Genomic DNA, 23,953 nt, shown 5'->3' with positions numbered 1-23,953 from the left:
GGGCATCAGATTAGATCACTGGTCATATTGTTTGGGTTGATTTTAATTGGCTGAAAAGTGTCATTACCGTCCCCTGCAATGTGTTATTTTAAAGGGTGACTATTTCTATGTGAGAAATAAAAATGGACTGCAATTCCCTAAGAACACACAGGACACATTCAGTTAGGGTCTTGCTCTCGCAGCTTTACAATCCTTCCAAGTCCGATCACACCAATAAATAAGTACATTTGCTACCTACAGAATTCTGGGTAAGTCAAAACAGATTCCCCAAGAGATGACAGCAGAGACCCACCCAAAGTCACACCCGGGTTTATCAACACCTTAAGAATTCCCATTTCCCCAGCAACTTCCACATGCAGGCATCTCCAAGGTGAAAGAATTCATGGTATTTAAGAAGAGGAAACATTTCCATGGACAAAGCCCTATGGAAATGGAAGTTTCCAAGCTAGAAGACACCTGCAAAATATTTCATCAGTGCATGCTCACATGAGAGGGTACCTCTCAGGACATTCATTCTTCAATCAGAGATATATGAATATATACATGGGATAGAACTGCATAAAGCTTCACATGTACTCTGAAATCAGGTTTTAAAAGTGGCAAAAACTGAATAATGCCCATAGTCCAGCAAACAGTAATGGACTCCTGCCAATTTCCTGATTCTGATATTGCTCTAGATACAATATAACCACAGGGAAAGCAGACTGTAGAATAGACAGAACTCTTTGTACTATTTCTGTAATTCCCTTTGGGACTATAATTATTTTTTTTAAAAAATTTTTAAATGCAGGTTAAGAAGTCTCACCCCAGGGATGATTCAGTAAGTCTTACAAGGGCCCAAGAATTTCCATCAGTTCAGCAGAAACTTAGAATATTTTTACAGAAAAATAGTAGGTTCTGAAACTGTGGAAGATTAATAGTATTTTCAGCATGCTGAGGGGGGCTTTCTCTGTACTGGATGACTGGTGAAATTACCTAATGCCCACAAAGTTTTCACTTATTTATAAGTAATTATTTGCAGTTTGGGAAGATGGGCTTTTGATTTGTTGTAATATAGTCATTTACTGACGTACTTCATAGATCAACGTTTAAATCTTGAGGACTTCAAAGTACCTCTTTGCACTAAAGTTAGTTCATTATATGAAGGACCAACTCTCAGGACTTAAAACCTTTAGTTTATGTTTCCTTTAGAGAATATGTCTGTTGTAGAATTTTCTTAATTCAGTACATATCAAGATAGTCATCTGTTGTCAATACATGATCTGTCACTCAAATTGTGCAAATTAAAATAAAATCTTCCAATTACATGCTGAAATAACTATAAGTCCTAGAATAAAAAGTCCCACTATAACCACAATACAATTCCATAACAATGAAAGACATTAGACTTTCTTCTACTCCACAAATACTTACCAAAGTCCTAATATGTGTATGCCACTCCATCCCAGAGTATGAGAAAAGACTGACATCGAATGATTTTACACTATTAAATGATGTACATTTTCACAGCACTGAAGACACTACTTTTAAAATGGTTGAGAGTAGACTCGCTGTGTTTGTTGTTCAAGCTGTCTGGACGGTGGTCAAGGCCTCTGGGAGGAATGGATGGGTGAGTATTACCAAGGCCAATGGCAGGGAAGTCAGGGTTTTCCTGGCAGAAATCACAGTGAATTGAAGATGGGACTGCGTCTAGATGGGAAGGACAGAAGGGGAGTAGAGAGGTAGTCATGGTATTCTCGGCACATGCAAGGAACCTGAAGTCACAAGAGTGCCATTGCATTTTCAAGGAAATTTAAGAAGGCCCCATTCTGTGGTTGGACTGTGACACTGCAGGAAAGAATCAGGGAGAAGTCACACTGACATAGGCCACATCAGCAGCTTAGCGGCATTTTTCTTTTTTAACTCTAGGCAGTGGGCGTTCAATGATATAGGTGTTTTGGATCACGGATTAATACCTCATCATGCATGAGAGAGGCCAAGGAAGGAAGGGAATGAGGAGGAAAGGCCTTTCTTTTTTTATTTATTTTTTTACTTCATTTTTTGGCACTGGGGATTTAAAGCAGGGGTGCTTTACCAGTAAGCCACATCCCCAGCCCTTTTATATTTTTTGAGACAGGGTCTCACTAAGTTGCTGAGGGTCTCACTAAATTGCCAAAGCTGAACTTGAACTTGATCCTCCTGCCTCAGCCTCCCAAGTTGCTGGTGTGGCAGGCATGTGCCACCACAGCCAACAGAAAGTCCTTTTTTAATCAATTGCACTTAGGTAAAAAGTGGGAAAGAGGGAAGGGCCTAGAATCCAGCCTGACCTATGGTGGCCAAATGACTGTTCTTGTACATTAAATCAGTTGACTCACCACAAGAGCAAAGGCCCATTGACCACTGAGCTCACATGCCCTGACAGCCATGAGGGTTAAGGAAAGAAGGGCTCCCTAAGCTGGAGCCAGCTTCAGAGGCAAGTGATGAATTCCTATTTGGACATAATGTGTTTAAAGCAGCAAATGTCCGAGAGATCATGGCAATGTGACAGAGAACACCGTGATGGTAACCAGTAATTTCTGCTGAATAGGGACCATCTTGATGGGTAAGATCTTTGGTCACAAGGTGAAGTGGGCAGCACATGCAGCAAACTTAACACTCCCAAAGGCTTAGTTCTGGGTCTGTCAAACTCATTGTGAGCAGGTACTGTGATGGGGGGTTCTTTGCACTGGTAAGCAAAACAGAGCAGAGACCCACATCCCAAGTGCTTATAAGAGAGTGCACATGGATAAGGAAATGTACTGCTCCACATTATGACTGAAGACAATGGGCAGAAAGTGCCCACAGAGGTGTGCTGCCACAGAGTACTACAGAAATCAGAACCCCCTCTGTCTAATGGTATTTAAATCATGACCTAAGGGATAAGCAGGAATCAAAAACTCCACGTTTGTGTGCATGACCTACACATGAGTTTAGGGATGAGGGCTAGGGGGACCACCAGGGAAAAGGACAAAATCATCCTGAAGGCAGGAAAACACTCAACATAATTGTAGAACTTCATGACACTCTTGCTCCCCAAAGCATGGTATGAGATATTGAAGGGACAGGTAGTGTTTAAATCCTACACAGCTTTGTAGGAAATAGGTAATACTTTCTATTTTACTCTAAATACAACAGAAAGCCATTTCAGTACTGTCAGTAAAGAAGTATCAATTTAACGTACATTAAAAAAATAGTGCCAGCTGTGTAGAATGATCTGGGGGAAGAAGTAAAATTGGAGACAGGGAAGCCAGGGGAGTGGTCCCAGGAGAGAAAATGGGGTGACAAGGAACAGGATGCTGTGGGCGGAGATGAAGGGACGTGGGCAAATCTGAGAAATTATGTTTTAGTCAGAATGAAAGGCCACATGAGATATGAGTTGTTCCAGTTCTCCAAAATAAGACTATGTGAAGTACCATAACAGCCCCAAGAATTCTTTAATCTATTAAAATAATATATCGACAGCCTCCCTTATCAGTAATATAATCAAAGCAGGTTTTGAGCTATGGAGCCCATGTCTTAATGTCTGAAAGGTAATAAAAGTCAAGTGAATTAGAAAACAAATGACACAAAATTGTCCTCCTGCGTTAGAATGCAGAAAATTTCCAATCTGATTTATCAAGGCACCTATGAGAGTGCTGTAGAATTGCTGTAACACATAATCTATTTCTTCAAATGCCAATATGTCTGCAATAAGGAATATGCATATCTTCTGAATTATCTTTTCCTACTTAATAAAATAGTCATTTTCCCTCACTCTTTGCAAGGCAGCTTCTTGCACAGTAAAGATTCTACAAATATTTACATTCCAAGTAGCAGAGCTGTTTGAAATGCTATAAAGTTCTGCCAGCATTTCTATTACAAACCCTTATTTCTTGTTTATAACATGTACATAAAAGGAGGAAAATAAAAATGTACCATGGATTGAAACTTGGCATACAAAGTTTTAACAAGTGAGTGCATTACTTATGCAGCAGATTTTCCAAAGAAATGTTCCACTGTGGTAGGAGATGGGGGGACTGCAAATTCCAAACTGTTTTTCACACCTGATCTATTTCTGAAATTTTTATACAAGTCAGATCTGAGTCTGAGAATAGCCACCCCTAAATTTCAAAGAAATCCTATCTTATACTATCCTATAGTCCCATATCCTCATTACTGACAAATATCTTTGGGAAATATTACCCAATGCAATATTATCAAGCTTAAGAAGTAACAGTTGATCAGCACAAAGTGACTATATATATATATATATGTGTGTGTGTGTGTGTATATATATATATAAGTATATATAAATAATATATGCATATTAAAAATCTTACATATACTCACATATGCTTATTCAAAACCACGGGCAAGCACCTAGAGAACCTCATCTTCCAAGAGACAAAATCACTGGCTAAAATAAGCTGGATTGTTGGTGAGGACCAAGTCAGAAATGGCAGAAAACATATACAACAGCGATAAATCCTCCTGCCATCTGAACATCTACCACTGAACAGAATTAACATTTTACTGCTAACAACGTACTAAATGGTGAATGGAAAACATAGAACATTGAACCAATCATAGATCCTCTGTTTTGTGGCATTGCCAAAGTTCAATAATATATAGATCCTGCAGTTTGAAAGGAGCAATTATATCTATGTACTCTTTCAGCATAAAACATATTAGAAGTTAATGAGAACTTCAAGTTGGACACTTAAATTATGCAGTAAAAACAGAGACAAAAGATGTGCACTGAATGAATGAGAAGGAATTAGGCACTTATAAAAGAGAAAGATGCATATTTTGATAGAAGAGCCAAGGGGCTATTAGTTTGTAATAACTAGGCATATATGAAATGTGATGGTGATAAGATCACACATAAATCAACAACTGAAAAGCTACAGCTTGTTGTCTGCAGCTAATCTTTGCTCCAATTGCAATTGCTCAGCACTTTGGTCCTATTAAATGTGCTGCTGCCATTTTAAGAAACACTTGGGCTACCTGGTTGTGCTGTGAATGATATTTAAAAGTTAGAGTTCTCCTGGAGAATGGAACTTCATGCCTCCATGTCTTAGAACTGACATTAAAGACCCCCAGTGAGGAGGACATGAGGCCAAATATTATCATCAGAGGTGGCCACTTACTGAATCTATTACTCTGCAAATCAATCAGCAGCTAGGTGTCTCAGTTATCCCTCCTTAGACAGAAGGGTCACTTGCTTGCATTCAACCATACCATCTGTCTAGTAAAAGAATGCACCAGTCTGCTATATTTCCCTGGAGGATACAGATTCCTTTGGGGGTTTCAAACCACGTGTTGACTATCAAGCCTTCTAAGAATTTGATTCAACACATTATTTGCATGGATCATCTTTCCATTTAGCTACTCTGAGCCCTATGAGTTGTCTTTTATGAAGCTGTCCCATTGCAATCAATGACTTACACATATTGGGCATCTCACAAACAAATGGATGTGAATACTAACCATCTCCCTTTCCAGACAACTTCCTCCCCGGTACTATGGCCAGGAAAGGGTTAAGACCACCAACTAAGATGCCAGGTTACTGCAGCTAAAGTAGGGTTTCTGCTAGTAAACACAGCTAGCAAAGCAAAACTAACACATTTGACTTCAATATTGAGATATAATAGCTCTTTCAAAGGCAATTACTTCTCCTTTCAATCTCTGAAGGGTTCTGACTCATTTTTCTGATTAATTCCAGTTTTTAATCTATTTACAGATCAGGATTCTTTTTCAGCTAGTATAATATTCATCTCTGTGGGGGTAGACAGAAATCACAGCAAGTAGTCTTTTTTTAAAGTTATTCTTGCTTAATCGTTTTAAAATTATTTCTAGATTTACAGACTCACGATACGAGCTGGGGTTTCTGACCTCCCTCCTGCACATCTCCCATCTCCCAATCTATTGCTTTCTCTAGCTCTGTTTCCCCACATCTTGCGTTGAGGTTAACAGACCTGCGACCCCTTTCCCAGAGCTCTATTTGTTCCCCTCCCTTTGGTTCTTAAGGAAGGTTTGATGTCCTCACCATAGCGGGCACCGTTTGTTATTAAATCATTCCTCTGAGCGCATCTCCTTGCTGTAAATCAGTAAGGAAATACAATACAAGAAAGGACATACGGATTAGCGAGCCGCGCGGAGCTTTGCAGAAGCAGAGCCCAGAAGCCTTTCGTGCATTTTATGCAACCAAAAATTTCCCGATGGTGCTGTGAGTGGGGGTGCCCCGCTGGCACTTCCTGGTTTTGTGTTTGAGGTATTTTCTGCTTGGTTAGCTTTGCAGGGCTCCTCAGGGAGCACAGAAGCAGCCAAGACCCGGGTCCAAGCTGAAGAAACATGCACTTTAGCCCATCAGAGAAAATCCGCGAAATAAACGCAGCAGGGGATTCCATCTAAGGCTGCAGATCTGTGATTGGAAAGAAAATGCAGCCCGGAAAACTTGATAGTTAACGGAAAAGCCATACACCCCGGGCTTCCTTAGACCCGGGAGTCAAGAGGAGAGTTTTTGGCACAGCACCATCCTGTTCTCGCCCCCTGAACCACTTGGGATTCTTCCTCTGCAACCCTCGGGTGCACAACTTTTTATTTTTCAACTTTGGGAAAATCCGCAGCAGCTAAGGGCAAGCCGGAGGGACCTACCTCGCATTTCCCCAAGCCTCACCTGGGGAGGCGAGTCTCCCATCCCGAGAACAATCCGCGCCCTAGAGGTGGATTTCCCCACAGCAAACTGGCTGGGAGAAGCACCTTTCGTTCTGAACACGTCAGGTGCACTTCCCCGCAAACAAACTTTAGGGATGAGGAGACATAAAGCCAGTGCGTAAAGTTTCCCAGGCAGGTGGCTCATCCTGCATCTCAGCCCACGCAAGCAGCTGACATCCCCGACTTACCTTGTCCCGGCAGCTCGCCAAGCTCCCGACCAGCCGGCCCGCCAGCCGCAGCAGCTGATCGTCCAGGCCCCGGGAGCCGCCGTGCGCGCCCGCGCGAGCCGCCGCCGCAGCGCCCCCGTCCGTGCTGTTCGCGGCCGAACCCCGGCGCCCGCCCGCCGGTCCGCCGCCGTCGCCGTCGCCGCGCGCCAGGCTGCTGTGGCTGCTGCCGGCGCCACCAGAGCGCTGCCTGAGCCTCCACAGCTCCGGCTCTGGCTCGAGCACAGGAGGGAGGGGAGACGGGTGGGAGAAAGGGGCGGGCAGCGCGGCGGAGCAGCCAACGGGGGCCCGCGCCTCGCTCCCGCCGCGCCCCCAGCGCCTCCAGCCACCCTGCGCTGGGCCGCGTGCACCCACGTGCGTCCAGCCTCGGCAGGGCCCTGGCAGCAGAGCTGGATGGGCGGCGGTCAGCATGTCACCGCTGGGTGGCCTAGTGCCGCACAGCTGGGGTCCGGGGCTCACAGGGTTAAAGGCAGCAATTCCACTTCTAAGAAAACCTGCTGCAGCTGAGCTCACACATGTGCCCAGAAATTTCCAATTTCCTTAGAAAAGCAGATAATTGTTAAGGGTTAGCTATAGACAGGGAGTGGACTCTGCTATAAATGAATTCGTTCATACAGTCCTTAGAACAATCTCTTATCTATTATTTTTACCTGATTTAGTGATGAGGAAATTAATTTGCTTAAGGTTTCAATGACTCCGTTATAAGAATATCCCAAGTTCCCAATGAAACAGATCTTACTCTATTTGCCATTTTAAATGCATACAGGTAATGGTCAGTTAAAGATGAACCTAGCTGGCAGAAGTTCCGAATCTTTGAGTTGAACTGCTGGGATGGCTCCCCCATGGACCTGTGCAAATCATGTATCTTACTTGTATGTGAAAGTTGAAAACAACCTTACCTATCCATCATCAAAGAACTGGCTAATCAAAATACAGTGGAGATATATAAAGGAATGTAATGCAGCTCCTACAGAGAGCGCAGGACTAGGACATCTACTAACATGGACATAAATGACCTTACAGAGGTATTAAGAGAAAGAAGTTGGTATAAGAAAAGTATGTATGGTCTTTGTGCTTACTCACAACATATTACCTACGGATGCTTTCATAATTTTTAGAAAGATGATCCAGAGTACTTACTGTTAACAATAGTCCTTATGAGTCTTTCCATTTTACAGTTATTCCTTATTGTTTCTAAACTGTATCACCAGTTCATTTTCCTTTCAAAGAAACTAGTCTCTTTGGTCACTAGACTTCCCAGTATGAGTTTACAGCCTTGCCCGCACCCCCAACGCGCACACACACCTGTCTTCTCCTCTCCTCCTGACTGCTACAGGCAGAACAAAGCTGCATCTCAAGGACAGCCACCTTGGTGAGCCAGATCTGAAAGGGGGTTTCCTGGGAAATGGCTGTTTGGATTACTCTTTCGCTCTTTCTTATTCTTGTCCATTTCCCCAAGAAATAAGTGTCTGATGTCCTGCAATTCAGAATAGAATTTGGACTTATGGGAATATTTTAGGGAGTTTAGAAGACAGGAGCTGGTGCCCAGCTCTAAGATGCAGGGCACCACTTTCTACAATAGAGTCAGCATATACCTCCCAGCCCTTACCTTGGCACCCAGACAGTGCCTCAGTGAGGAGGTGAGTTCTCCCCACCCCAGAGCTGTTTCAGCAGAGATGCTCTCTTACCCCATGAACGTACAGCAGAGTTCTGGAATACACTTGAGAACTTTCTCTGGTGTTGGCTACTTCTGCTCTATCGCAGACAGGAAATTGCTCATCCCTGTAAGAATAATGGCTAGATTTAAAAAAAAAAAAAAAAAAAAGCTGAAGTTATTTATGTTTTAAAGGGGTGGGGGGAGGCAGGGATAGATAGAGCACAATGCTATAAATAAAAATAATGTGCGTTTCCCATCAGAATTAAATTGCAGTAAATTTGGACTCCTTAAGGTCTCTCTACTTAGCCAAAGTGGGGGGAGGGCGAAAACTAGAAGAAGTATGGAAAGGTTGTTTATGGTCCTTTCAGTTGTTATTAGTTACTGTAAATAATCCTTTTGCTTGAATCTGGGAACATGTTGGCAAACCCCCTGAGTGTGACAGAATGTTTTATTGGATAGAACTGGTGTGTTCTGGAAGGAGCTGAGGGAACTTTACATGCAAATTATGCCCATGCTTTGCACCTAGCAGGTGCAATTACTGCCATGCCTACATCCGTCACTGGCGTTGCCTCTTCTTTTTAATATTTTCAAGTTGGTGCCTCATAATGCATTTTCCTTCTAATATATACGTCTATGTTCTGTCTAATGGGTAAGGAAAGAGTATGTTTATCAAGGAGGGAGAACTGGCCCAGGGCAGCGAAATGACAGTGAGAAAGACAGGAGAGAAGCTCCTTTAAATTAGACAGAGAGAAATCTAAACCCTAACCCCTCACAGCCTTCTCCAAATAATCAGTCATTTCCAAACTCAGATTACATTGCCTGTGCTGGGGAAAGCTGATTAGTACTGGAAAAGGATTTAATGGAATTTCAAATCCTGTGGTTGGACCAGAAGGAGGTGGGGGTATCCTAAAATTTGTAAAAGCAATGATGAACAATTTAGCGTATGCTGCAATTTCCTAGTCATAACAGGCAAAAGATGTATAATGCAGGTATGGAGAGAGAGGCAACATTTTGTATCCTCTTTTTGCCCAGAAATGTAAAGCAAAATGTAAGTCAACTGAAAACCTGATATTTACCAAAAGTTGATACACAAGAGCAGGTTTAAATAAAATTTCCATTCAATTTCTGGGCCGGAAGCCCAGGAAATTAAAAAAAAAAAAATTAAAGGCACATGTGGGTCTTCTCAGTGTGAATGCCGGATGGAGTTTTTATTGAATTTGGCCTCAACTGATTGTAGCATTATAAGCAATTCTGCCATTAAGTTTCAACAGCCATTTAGATGGCAAATCCTTTTTTAGGGCATTATAACTAAGAATAATAACTTCCTTTTTATATGGCACCTTTTATATCAAAGCACTTTAAAGTGTGAGATCATCTTCCCATTATTAAGATACCCCATCTGTGTTGGAATAAAGAAGCTATTTCATGCCACGGATACCACATAACCATTATTTGTTTGCTTGTTTATTGCATAGCAAAGGGAAATGAAGAAAAATATATACTAAGCCTAGAGACTGAAATTCTTAGGCAAAGTGTAAACTGGAATATAGCCAAACCACATAGTTAAACATATGTATTTTTTTTTTAAAGGGACATGGAGTTTTTCATTTCTGTGGGTGGAAAGACAAATTCTATGAGCATGGCCATGTTACTATCTCCAGGTTCTAGTCCATATCTGAATACTAAGATTATGTTGTGGGATGTACAGAATGGTCATTTTATCTCCAGTGCTAGGTTTCAGTGGTTCCAAGAGTTTTGTGGGGTTTTTTTAAGTTGCACTAAGGAGTAATATTAACTTCAACATCCAAATTGGAGTAAGTGTTAAAATGTGTATAATAGCACAAAAAATCTTTACATAGCAGCATGTGCTGGTGCACATCTGTAATCCCAGAGGCTAGGGAGGCTGAAGCAAGAAGATTGCAGGTTCAAAGCCAGCCTCAGCAAATTAGAGAGGCCCTAAGCAACTTAGCAAGACCCTGTCTCAAAATTTAAATATATGTGTGTGTGTGTGTGTGTGTGTGTGTGTGTGTGTATAAAAGGTCTGAGGATATGGCTCAGTGGTAAAGCACCCTGAGTTCAATCCCCCAGTACCAATAAATAAATAAATAAATAAATAAATAAATAAAATATTTTCATGATACTTCTGCTTTAAAGTCCAGTTGTCCATTGAATACCTTTATTCAAGCAAGTTATCTACTTTTCTGGGGAAATGGAGGATCCTAAAAAATGAATGCATATACAATGCTCAGCACTGTGCCTGGAACTTTGTTCCAGAAATTCCTTCAATCATAGCCACTTCAGATACTGACTCATTTGTTTCCTTCTCTGAAAGCATTTGCTGCCTCTCCATTCTGTAGTAGCACTGCCATTCTCTAGACATCACAGAGCATGTCACTATGAGGAAATTTTGTTGTTGTTGTTGTTGTTGTTGTTGTTCACACGTCTGCTATTTCATTGCCAATTTCCTTTGCTGGACTAATGATCGTGTGAGTGCCCAACCGTGCCTGGTAGCGTATGAACTGCTGATCTGCAGTGCTTGGCAATCCTTACAACACCCCAGGCTTCTGTGCCACCTTTTTCACATGAAGCAGCTGAGGTACGGAAAGTGAACTTATGTATCGGAAGCTCACTCTTCCAAGATTTTTCAAACTGTGATCTAGAGGTCTGATGTGAGGCTCCCTGCTCTGTGCTGTACACCCCTGCAAATTCAAATAAATTTTGTCAACCATGTAGTACAGCAGTAGTCAAACATTAACCCACCCATCAATCACCTGGGGCTCTGGGCAAGACGCAAATTCGGATTCAGCGGGCCTGGAGCTAAGCCTGGTAATCTGCATTTCCCAAGCTCCCAGATGCTGCCACTGCTGCTGGTCTACAGACCAAAATGTGACAAGCCAAGCCACTGCCCAGACCTTTTATATTAACAGACAGGCCATCTGACATATCCCAAACCTTAGTGGTTTGAATTAACAGAAGATAGAACAATATTGGAATTGCTTAGTCATGAATCACAGAATTCTATTTAAAATTATTTCTATTACATTGACAATTGCTGTCCCAGAGTGAACTGTCAGTGCATTTAGCTAGGAAGACCTTTCACTCGAATGCTGTCTATACCCAGGCTACCTAAGTTTCTGATAGAGGAACTCAGTTATGTTCTTTTTTTTTTTTAACTCTAATATTAATGGGAACAATACTATCTTTCCCTTTAAATATCATATTTAAAAAAATATTAATTATGCACAAGCATATATCACTTCAGTGCAAATATGAGCTTTCAGACAAAATGACAATAATATATCTGGTCAATTTTTTAACATGGGTTTCATCAAGTATCTATTTTATTCATCAACCTAGAGTGCTTTTTCCAAGTCTAACAACCTTTCTTGCAATAATGATGAAGTTATTTTTTCATGTGTTAAAATGGAAAAAAAAAAAAACCCTACATGTGTTTATTTTGTATTCAGCTCATATTTTCATTGTGTTGCTAATTGTTTGACAGTAGTAAATGTATTGCTGTTAAGATTGGGCCTCTGTTCTAGTGTAACGAGATTTTTATACAGCAAAGTAAATATTAGTTGATAAGTTGCAACAAAGAGCTTTTTTTTAAAACTTAAGGTGAAAGAAAGTTCTTCTCAGGGTAGTTTGAGAATAAAAAACAAACACTGGTTCTTTATGTGGGTGACTGTGATTGGCTCAGAAAATATTTTAGTTGAAGTATAAAGAATTAAATAATGGGGCTGAAAGAAAAGAAAGATTGTCTTAGCTCGAGGAGCGTAACCAACTTCCCCATCAGGGAGGCTGATCCCGATCACATCGTCTGTGCAGCTCTCGAGGCTGAAGCCCAAGATCAGAGTGGCGACACACTAGGAGCTGGTGAAGACCCTCTTCTTGGTTTGTAGATGGCTATCTTATTGCACCCTCCTATGGCAGAGGGCAGAAAGAAAAGGAGCAAGCTTTCTGGGCATTTCTTAAACGGGCACTCATTCATGAATGTTAACTGGCTTCCCACTACGTCAACACATAGCTGAGATAGCTAGTTTAAAAAGGGAAAAAGTTTATTTTGGCTTACAGGTTGGTAGGGTTCAGTCCAATGACTGACTTTGTTGCTTGGAGCCTGTGGTGAGATGACATATAATCAAGAGAATGTGTGGCAGAGCAAATGGCCAGGGAGGGTTTGGGGAGAGACCTGTTTCTACAGTCCCTTAGGGAGGACCTATCTCCAGTGACCTAAAACCTTCCCATAGGCCCCATCTCTTGAAGGTTCCACTGCCTCCCAAAAGTGTCAAGCTGGGGACCAAGCCTCTAACCCATGGACCTTTGGGGGACATTGAGACCCAAACTATAGCAACCTCCATGGACTGTTCACCTCCCAGTGGCCAGGCCTGATACCATCACACTGAGAGCTAGGATTTCAACATACCAGCTTAGGAAGAGCACAGACATTCAGTCCACCACAGGGATACGACTTAAGCAAAGGTCAAATACTAAGTGAGACAGAAAGCAGTATATCAAAGACCAAGAAAACAAGCAAGGAGAACATGTTGATGCTGATTTAGTTGCTCCCTTTAGATCTTCAGGATCCTATTTATGAGGTTGTACCAGGAATAATATTGTGAAAATACTTATAGACATCTGTATTTTTGGCTCTGGAAAAGAAGACAAAAGGAAGAGTTTGCATTTTAACCAATTTGCTTCCATCTAAATGTTTTTTCTTTAGAAATTAATGCAGCCTTAATACGAGTAGCCCTGGGTATAAACAGCACAGAGTAATCAATTATGTCATAATTGTGGAACTTCTCAGCATGGCCACTTGATCTATACAGATAATAAGATCCACTTGCATCATTTGCTAATAACTGAGGAGTGTCCTGGGGAAGGAGTAATTTCTACCTAACTTCACCTCACCAAAGCACAAGTCTTTTGCTTCCTCCATAATTAGGAGGAAAAGTTACTGATGTGGAAGTTTCTAAGAGCCACCTCTGGACCTCTCTATGTCCAGCAGATGGTATGTACACATTAAAATGTCCAGTGAGTGAGCATACCTCAAGTGGTTAACTTTCTAAAATTCCTTTTGATTTTCTGTCATTCATTTACATCCCTGACTTTTGTTGATCTTTTTTAGTTTTTTAAGTTGTCAAAATGATGAAAAGGTAGGTTTTCCTATTGGAAGACAGACTTTATGATGCTAAAATCTTTTTTCAAGAAACTGAAAACTATAGTCCTTTAGTGTGTCTGAGATTTTAGTAAATGTTCAAATTGTTTGCAGGACTTTCAAAATCGAGACACCATGGCTTCACCTCATACTCACATTTGCTAGGAATTTCTAAGGGGCACCACTAAGGCATCAGGATTCTTTTAAAAGGCACAGTTGACATTCCAATGTGTTCCTGAGCTTGGGAAAGCACTTGTGGGGTGAACTGTTTCTCCAAAAGATAAGTTGAGTTCCTAACTCCAGGGGCCTATGAATATGACCGTATTTGGAAATTGGGTCTTTCCAAATATATCAGTTAAGATGAAATCTCCCTGAACTCTGGGGTTCCTAATTCAATGGCTGATGTCCTTATAGATGATGGGAGTTTGAACTCAAGCATACAAGAAGAGGACACTGTGTGAAAACAAAGAGAACACAGGGAGGAAAGATGACCATGTGATCACACCGGCAGAGACTGGAACTAGGCAGCTACAGACTATGACCCCCAAATATTTCTGCAACTCACCAAAAGTTACAAGAGCGGTAAGGAACAGGTTCTTCCTCTGAGCTTCCAAGAAAGAACCAACTTGCTGATACCTTGATTTTGGACTCTGGCCTTTTAAACTCTGAGAGAATAAATTTCTGGTTTTCAGACCGTTTGACTCATGCTGATTTGTTACAGCAGCTCTAAGAAACTAATACTACACTTCTCAGTCAATCCAAGACCTACAGTCTTGCAGTATGTGATACCTTATTCCTTCCATTTTTTTTAACCTCTTCACTTAGTAATCCAGTTAAATTGATGGGAAGGTGCTAACTTAACAGCTATTTTCACTGACTATGTGAAAATAAATATATTACCTCCTCCTATACCTCCCTCATGCCCCACCAGGGTCATTAAACCAAGAAGAAAAATTCAAAGCATTTACTTTGACAAAACATTTCTTTGAGCCATTATAGTTTTAGGAATCAGACTTTACCATTTACTATTTCAAAACATTTGTTTGTTTACTATTTCATAACATTTGTTTGTTTACACACTTTCTATCATGGTCTATAAAATACTGTTTAAGTCACCCAGTATTTTCTCTTCTAACCAAGTCCAGTTGTTGCAGAATATAATCAGTACAATCAAAATACTTTTAAGGTACAAAAATCAGGACTGTTCTTTTTTCCTTGATTCCATTGTTCAAAATAACTGATCACTGATACACATTTTGCCATCAAACAATATCTTCCATTACTTGCTTGGTAAAAATGAAACAATAAACTAATTTAATGATGAGACTAAAAGAGACTTTAGGGATTCTTAAGCTTCCTCAAACTCTTAGGATAATTATCGCAGTTACTGGGACAAGTCTGGGCATGACATGGACATGCGCTCATGTGGGTATGCAACTATAATGGACATCAGAAGTGAGATGTTGATAGATCATTAAAACACAAAACAGAGCTATCCTAAAACTACTGCTAAGGAGTTACTTGAATAGAACAGCCATTCTAACTTCTTAAAGATAGGCTAGTTTCTTGAAATAAGCAGTATTAGCATTTTCCTATTGTGACCTCTGGGCAAATTGCTGCTATTTTTGGCTTTGACATTCTTAGGATCCTGAGGGGTTAAAACACACACAATAAAAGACAGATGGAAGAATAAGATAATATTACTTCAATAATTTAGTGGAAAGATTCTTTCCCCTTTGAGAACCAACATATTTTATACATAGGTAATGACTGACTATATAATTCGTGGTGTTTAGAGTAAAATGTCTTCAAAAATCAGGCAAAAAAACCCCATATGTATAGCAATTTTCCTTTTGTTCATGGTTTCTATTGCTCTTTTGAACTATCATGATTTTTTATTTGCTCTTTTAAGTTGTACTAAGTAAGGAAAAATTAAATATGTTAAATTAGCATGATTTTTACCACTGATCTGTATCATGTATAATGCCAGGTTTAAATGCCAGTTAAATATAAAGCCATTTCTCTCATAAACAGGATCAATGAAGTTACATGATCTGTATTTTGTAGTCTACAATTGTATATGTTTCTGTTCCTACCAGAACAAGGAAACAGGACACAACCATGCTGGATGTAGATGAATCTGGCCCTCTCACATCCTGACAATGCCCTCTTCTTTCCTTACTGACTAGCAAGGAATGACTGAAAGCAAAGGAACCAGGAGCTGCGCTGCCTTTCAGTGTCCTTCTGCATCATACCTGTCACACCAGAGGTGGAGGCATACAGATAAGAAGGAACAGAACAGGGTCCTGGGTCTTTAGTGTTCCTTGGAATGTCATGGCCCTTTCCACAACTAAAGCACGATTCTGACTCCAGCAGAAGGCGTGACCTCTCAGGACCATCAGCCTAGTGCTTGCTCAGTTGGAGACAAAACCAACTACAAGAACTCAGTTGAGGTCTTGCCAGACTTGCACACAATATTGGGCAATGCACCAAAGGTTTCTGTTTATTCAGATATTAGGTGTCCTCCAGAAGCTCATGTGTGAGAAAATGCAAGGACGTTTAGAGATGAAATGAATGATGAGTGGGTTATGAGAGCTGTCACTTAATCAGTGCATTGATTCAGTGGAGTGGATTAACCAGGTGGTAACTATAGGCAGGTAGTGTGTGGCTAGAGAGGATAGGTCATTAGTAGCATGACTTTGGGTAATATATTTTGTCCTTGTTGAGGGAAGCTCACTCACTCTGTTTCCTGGTGTCCCTATCCTGAGCCACTTTCTTCTTTCATACATTTCCACTATGACATTCTGTCTTATCTTGGGCCAAAGCTATGGAGTCAGCCATCTATGGACTGAGACCTCGGAAACTCTGAGCCCAAAATAAACTTTTCCTTCTCTAAAATTCTTCTTGTTAGGTTTTTTGGTCACAGCAGTGACAAAAGAGCTAAATCAATATTGATGAGCCTTTGAGAACATCGCCGATAAATGGCACAATAGAAATATCAGATGCAAAAATTGTTCATATATTCTCTACTCAAGCCCATGCTCCACTTACCAGCTGGATTTTACTTACAAAACATAAGTTCAAAAATAAAATTATTAAGAATTTCAAGACAGTCACCATGTAGCATTAAAGCAAGTTCTGGACTCTTCTGAGCACATGGTGCTGTGGCACTGAGCGGGCCACACACCCTGAGGACGCCCTTGGAAGCACCATTCTATCACCACAATTTTCAAATTTAACTCTGCCTTGCTACTAACATAGAATGTTCTGGATTTATATGTAAAGTTTGGGGTGATGGCTAAATACATTCAAGGTACTAGATTACTTGACATTTTTTAGCTACACTTCCAAATTTTTGCTCAGGATGATCATTTTTTTAACTTATATGAAATAGGCACACATATTCCACTTGAATATGTTTTCAAATTTTTCCTTTTCCAATATTCTTTCATCGATTCATGCTGTAAACTTGCTCATTGTCTATATTTTGGATGTATTAAGTCTGTCCATCTAACTGCCAGCAATTAATACATACTAGAGAACAAAAAACTTTGCAAACTGTCACACCCTCTCTCTTTTGAACACACTTGAGTGTGTTTACTTATTTTTAAAATTAGTGCATTCATTTATTCTGGTGTCTTTTTCTTAAGGAATAACTTCTCTACCCCATGCTTAAAAAATGACAAGATTCTCAGACACGTACATTTGTTACTCAGTGATAGATCGCTTGAGAGCAAATCTGCCCCTTTCTCAACATTGGTCAACTTTTCCCCTCCACTCTTTTTTAGAGAGTTCTTGCATTTAAAATTTAAACATTAACTGTGAGCAAGGAATGGCAGGATCTCAAAACTGGCATACGTTACAAGAACGCAGCCTGGGGGCTACACCGACTCTTTCAAATTTTAATTCTCCCAGGTGTTGCTGTTGTTGAAAACACTCCAACTTTACCCTGTACTTGCAATGCCACCCTGCTCACCAAGAGTGCAAATCTAGTGTAAACCTTATTCTTAATAAGGCTACCAGGATCCAAGCCAATGAAAAAGGAGCAGCCTTCATAAATATTCACACCTCACCAGAGATTTTGCTGTTACAAGTAATGAATAGTCATAGGGATTCTTGTCATTGACTGAAACCCATCAATGCAAAAACAAAATCCCACTTCCAGAGCAAATTAGAGGAAATTTATCTGTAAAACACAGGCTAAGAGTGGTATTATGAGAACATCATTTTGATTTAAAGACATTTCAATTATATTTCATCTTTCATTTATTTTCTCCCCTCCCCAGATTACACACAGATTTTAAATAATTATCTCTTTTAAAGACCTACTTTCCCCAGCATACTAGGGTTTTTTCCTTCTATTCGGGTAACTGTGTTCATGTGCCACATGCAGCAATAAGATACACGTGATTCCTCGTTATAGCACATCTGTTTGCTTATGAGGCTCAGGGGAAAGAGGTAGGTGATTTTTTAAATGGATTCTGGCTGTGGTAGAACATTTCATCCTGGAACTAGAAAGTCACTTGGTTTGACTACCTTCAATTTGAGAATAAAATATTTGGGCTTAAAACATAAAGTGGGTAGAGGCATATGGGCTACAATGAGTCAGGAAGTATTCTGGACACTAAATCTGCGAGAGCGGGGGAAATGTGTCTCTCCTTCCTTATTTCTCCCTTTACTGCTTGTTAAATAGAACTGTCAAGGCCTCCAACCTCCTGCATCTGTTGCAATGTTTTGTAGATTAGATATTTGGAAAGCACAGTTGCCTGTCTGGATCTGTGTTCAATGTGATCAGCTCTCTATTCTGAAAAACATGCAATTAAAAATTATTTTATGGAAATGTACTAAAATCAGAAACATCTAGTTGTATGGAATACTTCCCCTCTCCATAGCTTCCACCCATCTAACATGAATAAGTTATAAAAGTTACCTGAAGTCCTCCACTTATTTTAATGGGTGCCTAACATGAGTCCAGGGACTCTTTTTTCTACTTACCATTTAACACCCTTATTATTCATCTATACCCTGATCTGTCTTTCTCTTTTATTGAAGTAAATTGCAGTTGACTTACAGCAAATTCATTTCACAGGCTGTCAACTCTTCCATACCCCATTCCACACCTTCAGTCCAGGAAACTTGTAACTACATTCTAAATTAAACACAAATTCCTCAACCACATACTCTAGTTTTTCTCATTAGGACTCTAAGTCAGAGAGCTTTTGATACCAAACAATAGATACAAAAAAAAAAAAAAAAAAAAAAAGGGAAAATCTATTTGTCATAAAAATTTGTCATTAGCTTCAGATACAGACAGACTGATCCAGAGCCTCAGACCCTCTCATTAGCACACAGTTTCTGTCTTCTTTCTTGCCTCTTCTATCCTCTATACTGAACTCAATATCAAACATGGTGCTGGCCACATTTTAATTGCTGTGACCAAATTACCTGATAATAACTTAGAGGAGGAAAGATTTATTTTGTCTTATGGTTTCAGAAGTCTTAGTCCATGGTCAGCCAACTCCACCGCAGAAACACCATGGTGGAAGGACACAGCGGAAGAAAGCTGCTTAGCTCACGGCAGCCACAAAGTACAGAGAGACACAGAGACAGGCACAGAGATGAGGAGGCAAAAAAGCTATCAAGCGGTCAGTAAGAAGATAAACTCAGGAAACAGACCCAGTGACCAACTTCCTCTAACTGGGTCCCATATCCCAGGAGTCCATCCAGCTATCAATGGATTAACCTAACAAATGGACTAACCCACTGATGAATTCACTACCTAAAAGCCCCACCTCTGAACCTTGCTGCATTGGGGACCATGCTTCCAACACATGAGATTTGGGGGGGCATTCCAGATTCATTACCATATGAACAACTTTTCTCCACGTGGTGACATCAGGCAGCTCCATCAAGGCTTAAATCTGATCAGTTTTGAGTCTATCAGAAGGAGACTGTTCTTCTCTCCAACAGTTCCCATGGAACTGGTGTCCAAAGCACTCCTTGGTCTAGATTGAGTCCTTGTTATCCTTGGGTCATTCTCTTCATTCAGAGGGAGATGATGCTGTGACTGAGCAACTGAAATCATCTTCCCACCCTTGGAAGGAATCCTGGGATGTGCTGCACCCCATAGACCATGATACTGGTAAGAAAAATAAGATCTCAAAGCCAACATTTTGACATCCATCAGAACCCACTTCCTACATTTCTTCTCTTCTTCTCTTCATAAACAACTTGTTATCAAGTCCTTCTCTGTTTGCTTTTTGTGGTAGTGAGTACGGAATCCAGTACCTTGCACATGGTAACCAAGTAGTCTGCCACTGAGCTACACCCCAAGCACTTCTTTTATTTTATTTTGAGACAAGGTCTCACTAAGTTGCCCAGGTTGGCCTCAAACTTGTGATCCTCCTGCTTCAGTCTCCAGATTAGCTGGACATGGTGGGATGTGCCTCCATGCCTGGCCCTTCCTGGTTTAGTAGCCACGCAAGCAGGGATGGCAGGAAGATAATTTGCCTAAATGGAAGTCATAAGTTTCAATTATGGTTTAGGCAGGCATAGTCCTCTTTTGAACATAGAGACTATAGTCACCTAGCAAAGATTTTCAGGAAATCTTTCTGCCAGTTTTTAATCCAAAATCTAGTATGGCAATCAAGTTTCTTTCCCAAAGACAGGTGTCTCTTGGGATACCTGACATCTGTCAAAGTAAAGGCTTAAATTTGGCCCCAGAGTTTTAGTGGTTCTGGCCTCTCTGAAATGTTTACTCATATACTAAAGATCACAAAGCCAGATGGTAATCTAATTGTTACAAACCCTGGGGCCTCCCATTTGAATTAAGTCCCTCAGACCTTCCAGTAATGCAGCAGCCAAATGGGAATCTCAGGAGACCCTTCCTCTGTTTGCCTGCCCCACTTACTAATCCAAAGATCATTTCTCAAAGGTGTAATTCTGCTAAGCAGTGGATTGTTCCAGTAGAACATAAGATGCAAAGATAAATCTTAACCTAGAAGGATCCTTAGAATCTAGCCCAGGCCCATTCCTCACAAGTCATGGTTTCAGAAAAGACCAGAACAGAGTTTGGGCATTATTTGGTGTCTGCTAGAACCTTAATATTCTAACTCTGGTCTGAGGACCAGTAGAATGGGCATCACCTTGGAACTTGTCAGAACAAACCTTAGGTCCAGCCAGGAGGACTTCTCTAACATCTGAGATTTATATTTTTATGGCAACAGATCATAGGAATTAAGAGCCAGTTTCTAGAAGAGGAACCTTGATCCTTAACTTTTTGTATCTCAGTTTCCTTAGTTTTATAAAGGCGACAATTATGGCAACTACTCACATCCCTTCCCAGAGGATTACATAAATTACTGTATGAGTGAGAGAAGAATGGGGAAACTTTAGATTATGTAGAAGGAAATGAGAGGGCGGGGGTATGAAAAATCGTGGAATGAATCAGACATCATTACCCTGTGTGCATGTATGATTACACAAATGGTGTGAATCTAGTTTCTTTCTGTGCACAACCACAGGAACGAAATGACGTACCCCATTTGTGTACAATGAATCAAAATGCAGTCTGTAAAAAAATTAAAAGCTAAATTAAAAAAAATAATAAAATATATCTAAAAAAAGAAAGAATTTAGAACAGTGTCCAGGACATAGTGATTCCTCAACCAGTATGAGTTGACATAATAGTGACTATTTCCATCATTCTGTTCTTAGAATCAGAAATGAGAACAACCTGTGGTCAATGGCCAGCTGCTTACCCAAGGCATATGCAAAAATGCCCTTGGGGAACAGCTTTCACCCTGATGCTTTGGGATCTTTTTCCATGGACTTGTTTTGGTCACCCAACAGGGTGTGTCTTTTTGGCTCAGCAGTGATTTGGTGTTTTTTCTTTGCTTCCATATAACCAACCAGAGGAGAGACGGATGCCTTCATCATATTCCTTCACCCTGGGACTTAGGGTGGCTTTTGTTGCCTGTCCTCTGCATCCTCCCCAGGCACACAACAGCCTGAGCCCTAACTGGACTATGGCTGCCTTCTAATGCATGCATTATTTTAAATCTTGTTATTTCATTACACTCATTAGCACTGTTTATACCGTGGGAGAGTCAAGGCCGACCTCTGGTGTGAGTTTCTGAAATCATTTTACATTACTTCCTAATCTGAATTTCAATTCAAATGAGGTCCTGTCCCCACATCCAGGAAGCACCTCAAACTAGCATTTCAAAATGATTGACAAATAAATTTGTAAAACTTCACATTGCTCTTCTCATTGCTCTTCTGCATTGTGTCACTGACATCAGTTTGGTAAAAATAAAATGTTAAAAATAAACCACAACTTTTCTAACTTACTTCTATCATTAAAAAAAAATTTAATATCCTTGAAGCCTCAAAAACTGGAAGCATCCCCTACCCCTCTTCTCTGAACACCTTTAGAGAATTTCTTTTTATTGAACTTTCCAACTGCCTCCTTCCTCTAAAGCCTCATGGCAAGCTCTAAACTTGTCCCTCAGTGGTCATTATTTTCTGCCTTGAATTGGAGTTGTCGTGTCTGTGCTTCATCTAGCCATCATTATTGCCAATGACCTTTTTGGGTTAAAGGACAATAAACACCTTGATGCACATGGGATGTTTATGTTTTTCATTGTGTGCTTATTTAACCCTTCCAATGTGACACAGTCATCCAGAGGACAGATCTGTGTTTTATTTGTGCATGAATTTAACAAGAGCCTGATGCAGAATTCTGTGTACAAAGTAGCTATACAATTTGTTGAAAAAGCATGAGTTTTTGAACCTGCATTTCTATAAGAAATATCTGTGTTATTTAAAAAATTTAAATTTTAAAATAGAGAACTGCCTGTGTTTTGTCTGGTGTTCTGTCACAGTTTAGATTGTAATTGGTAATGAAATCCATATTTCACCTTTGCTCCTGTGAAATTATGAAGGGCGGCACCTCCAAGAAATGGTCCTTACCCACACTCTCTCTCTCAGTCAGATAGAACAGACCATATGATCTTTATCTCTCTCACTGCATCATATATATTCTTCTACCATGTTACATTTATTGGTAAATGAACTGAAGGAGTTAAAATTTAAGTGCCCATAATTAAAGCACAGAATCTGTAGTCTAGCAAATGAACTTAGGAAAAGAAACAAAGAGGGACAGGCTTGAGGCCTGAACATACCTTAACAAGCCTAAAATAAGACTGCCAAAACATCAAAATCTAACTGGCCATGGAGGATAAACAATCTCCACAAGGCCGTGGACCATCTGGTGTCACCCACTTTCCCCCTTCTTCCCTTTTCTTTAAGGTTAACTTGACCGCCTGCTAACCAAAATAAACTGCCCTACCACATTGCTGGAATGTCAATTTGCACGTACTACTTGCTGATGTAATCAATGTAGTCATGTGCCCGCTTATGTTTGAATCAGCCAATTATGTGTACCCATGCTAAACTCCCTAAATTTTCCTATATAAACCCCTGATTTCTGAGCCTCGTGGTCAACTCCTCTATCTCCTGCGTGAGATACGTGTTGGCCCGGAGCTCCGTTATTAAAGTGCCTCGTGCTTTTGCATCAAGCCGGTCTCTCGTGCTTCCTGGAGCGCGCCATCCTGAGACTCGAGTAAGGGTCTTCCTTTTGGGGGGTCCTACATTTGGGGGCTCGTCCGGGATGAGTGCGTGACCCCAGGAGCTCGAAGACCCCTTGGAGGTACGTTGGTGTGAGTCTTGAATGTTTGTGTGCGTCCCCGCAGTGTGTATGTGAGTTTTGGTTTCGGTTTGAAACAAGGGAGAGGACGTGGAATCCCTCTCCATGCAGCCGCCTCTGTGGTCCGTGAGGACCCTCTGGCCGCGGAAGGGGGGACGCCCCGGTCCCGCAAGCTGCAGCCCTGGAAGACGTTCCATGGGTGGAGGGCAGTCAGGAGGACCTGACTGTGGTTTTTCGGAACGAAGGAGACGGAGTGCTCCTTTTATCCAGGCGGGAGTGGACGCAGGGACCTACCCCGTCAGAGGTCGCGTTCGGCTGCCTATTCAAGTCTAGGCGCGGACCAGTGTGCTTGGACGTGTTAGTGTCTGTTGTCTTTATATTGTTTTGGTGTTTGGTGTTTTTTGTTGGAGGATGGGCTCCCTTTGTCCTCCCTCAGGTCCCCTATTCTTAGGCTTAGGGATACTCATTGCAGGGTACTTTACAGTCCTTCTCCT

General features: G+C 40.9%; 1 protein-coding gene across 1 annotated transcript in view; it reads right to left on the bottom strand.

Moving 5' to 3' along the window:
* LOC306650327 (contactin-3-like) overlaps positions 1–7,129 on the bottom strand; it is a 346,287-nt gene extending 339,158 nt beyond the window's left edge. The window contains 1 exon segment of the mRNA XM_079122220.1: positions 6,903–7,129. The gene's annotated coding sequence lies outside the window, so the exon portion shown is untranslated.
* Positions 7,130–23,953: the final 16,824 nt, after the last annotated feature.

This window comes from Sciurus vulgaris, assembly GCF_902686455.1.
Source record: "Sciurus vulgaris genome assembly, chromosome: 19".
Lineage (NCBI taxonomy): Eukaryota > Metazoa > Chordata > Mammalia > Rodentia > Sciuridae > Sciurus > Sciurus vulgaris.
Note: the sequence above shows the minus strand (reverse complement) of the source record. Positions and strands in the feature narration are given on the sequence as shown.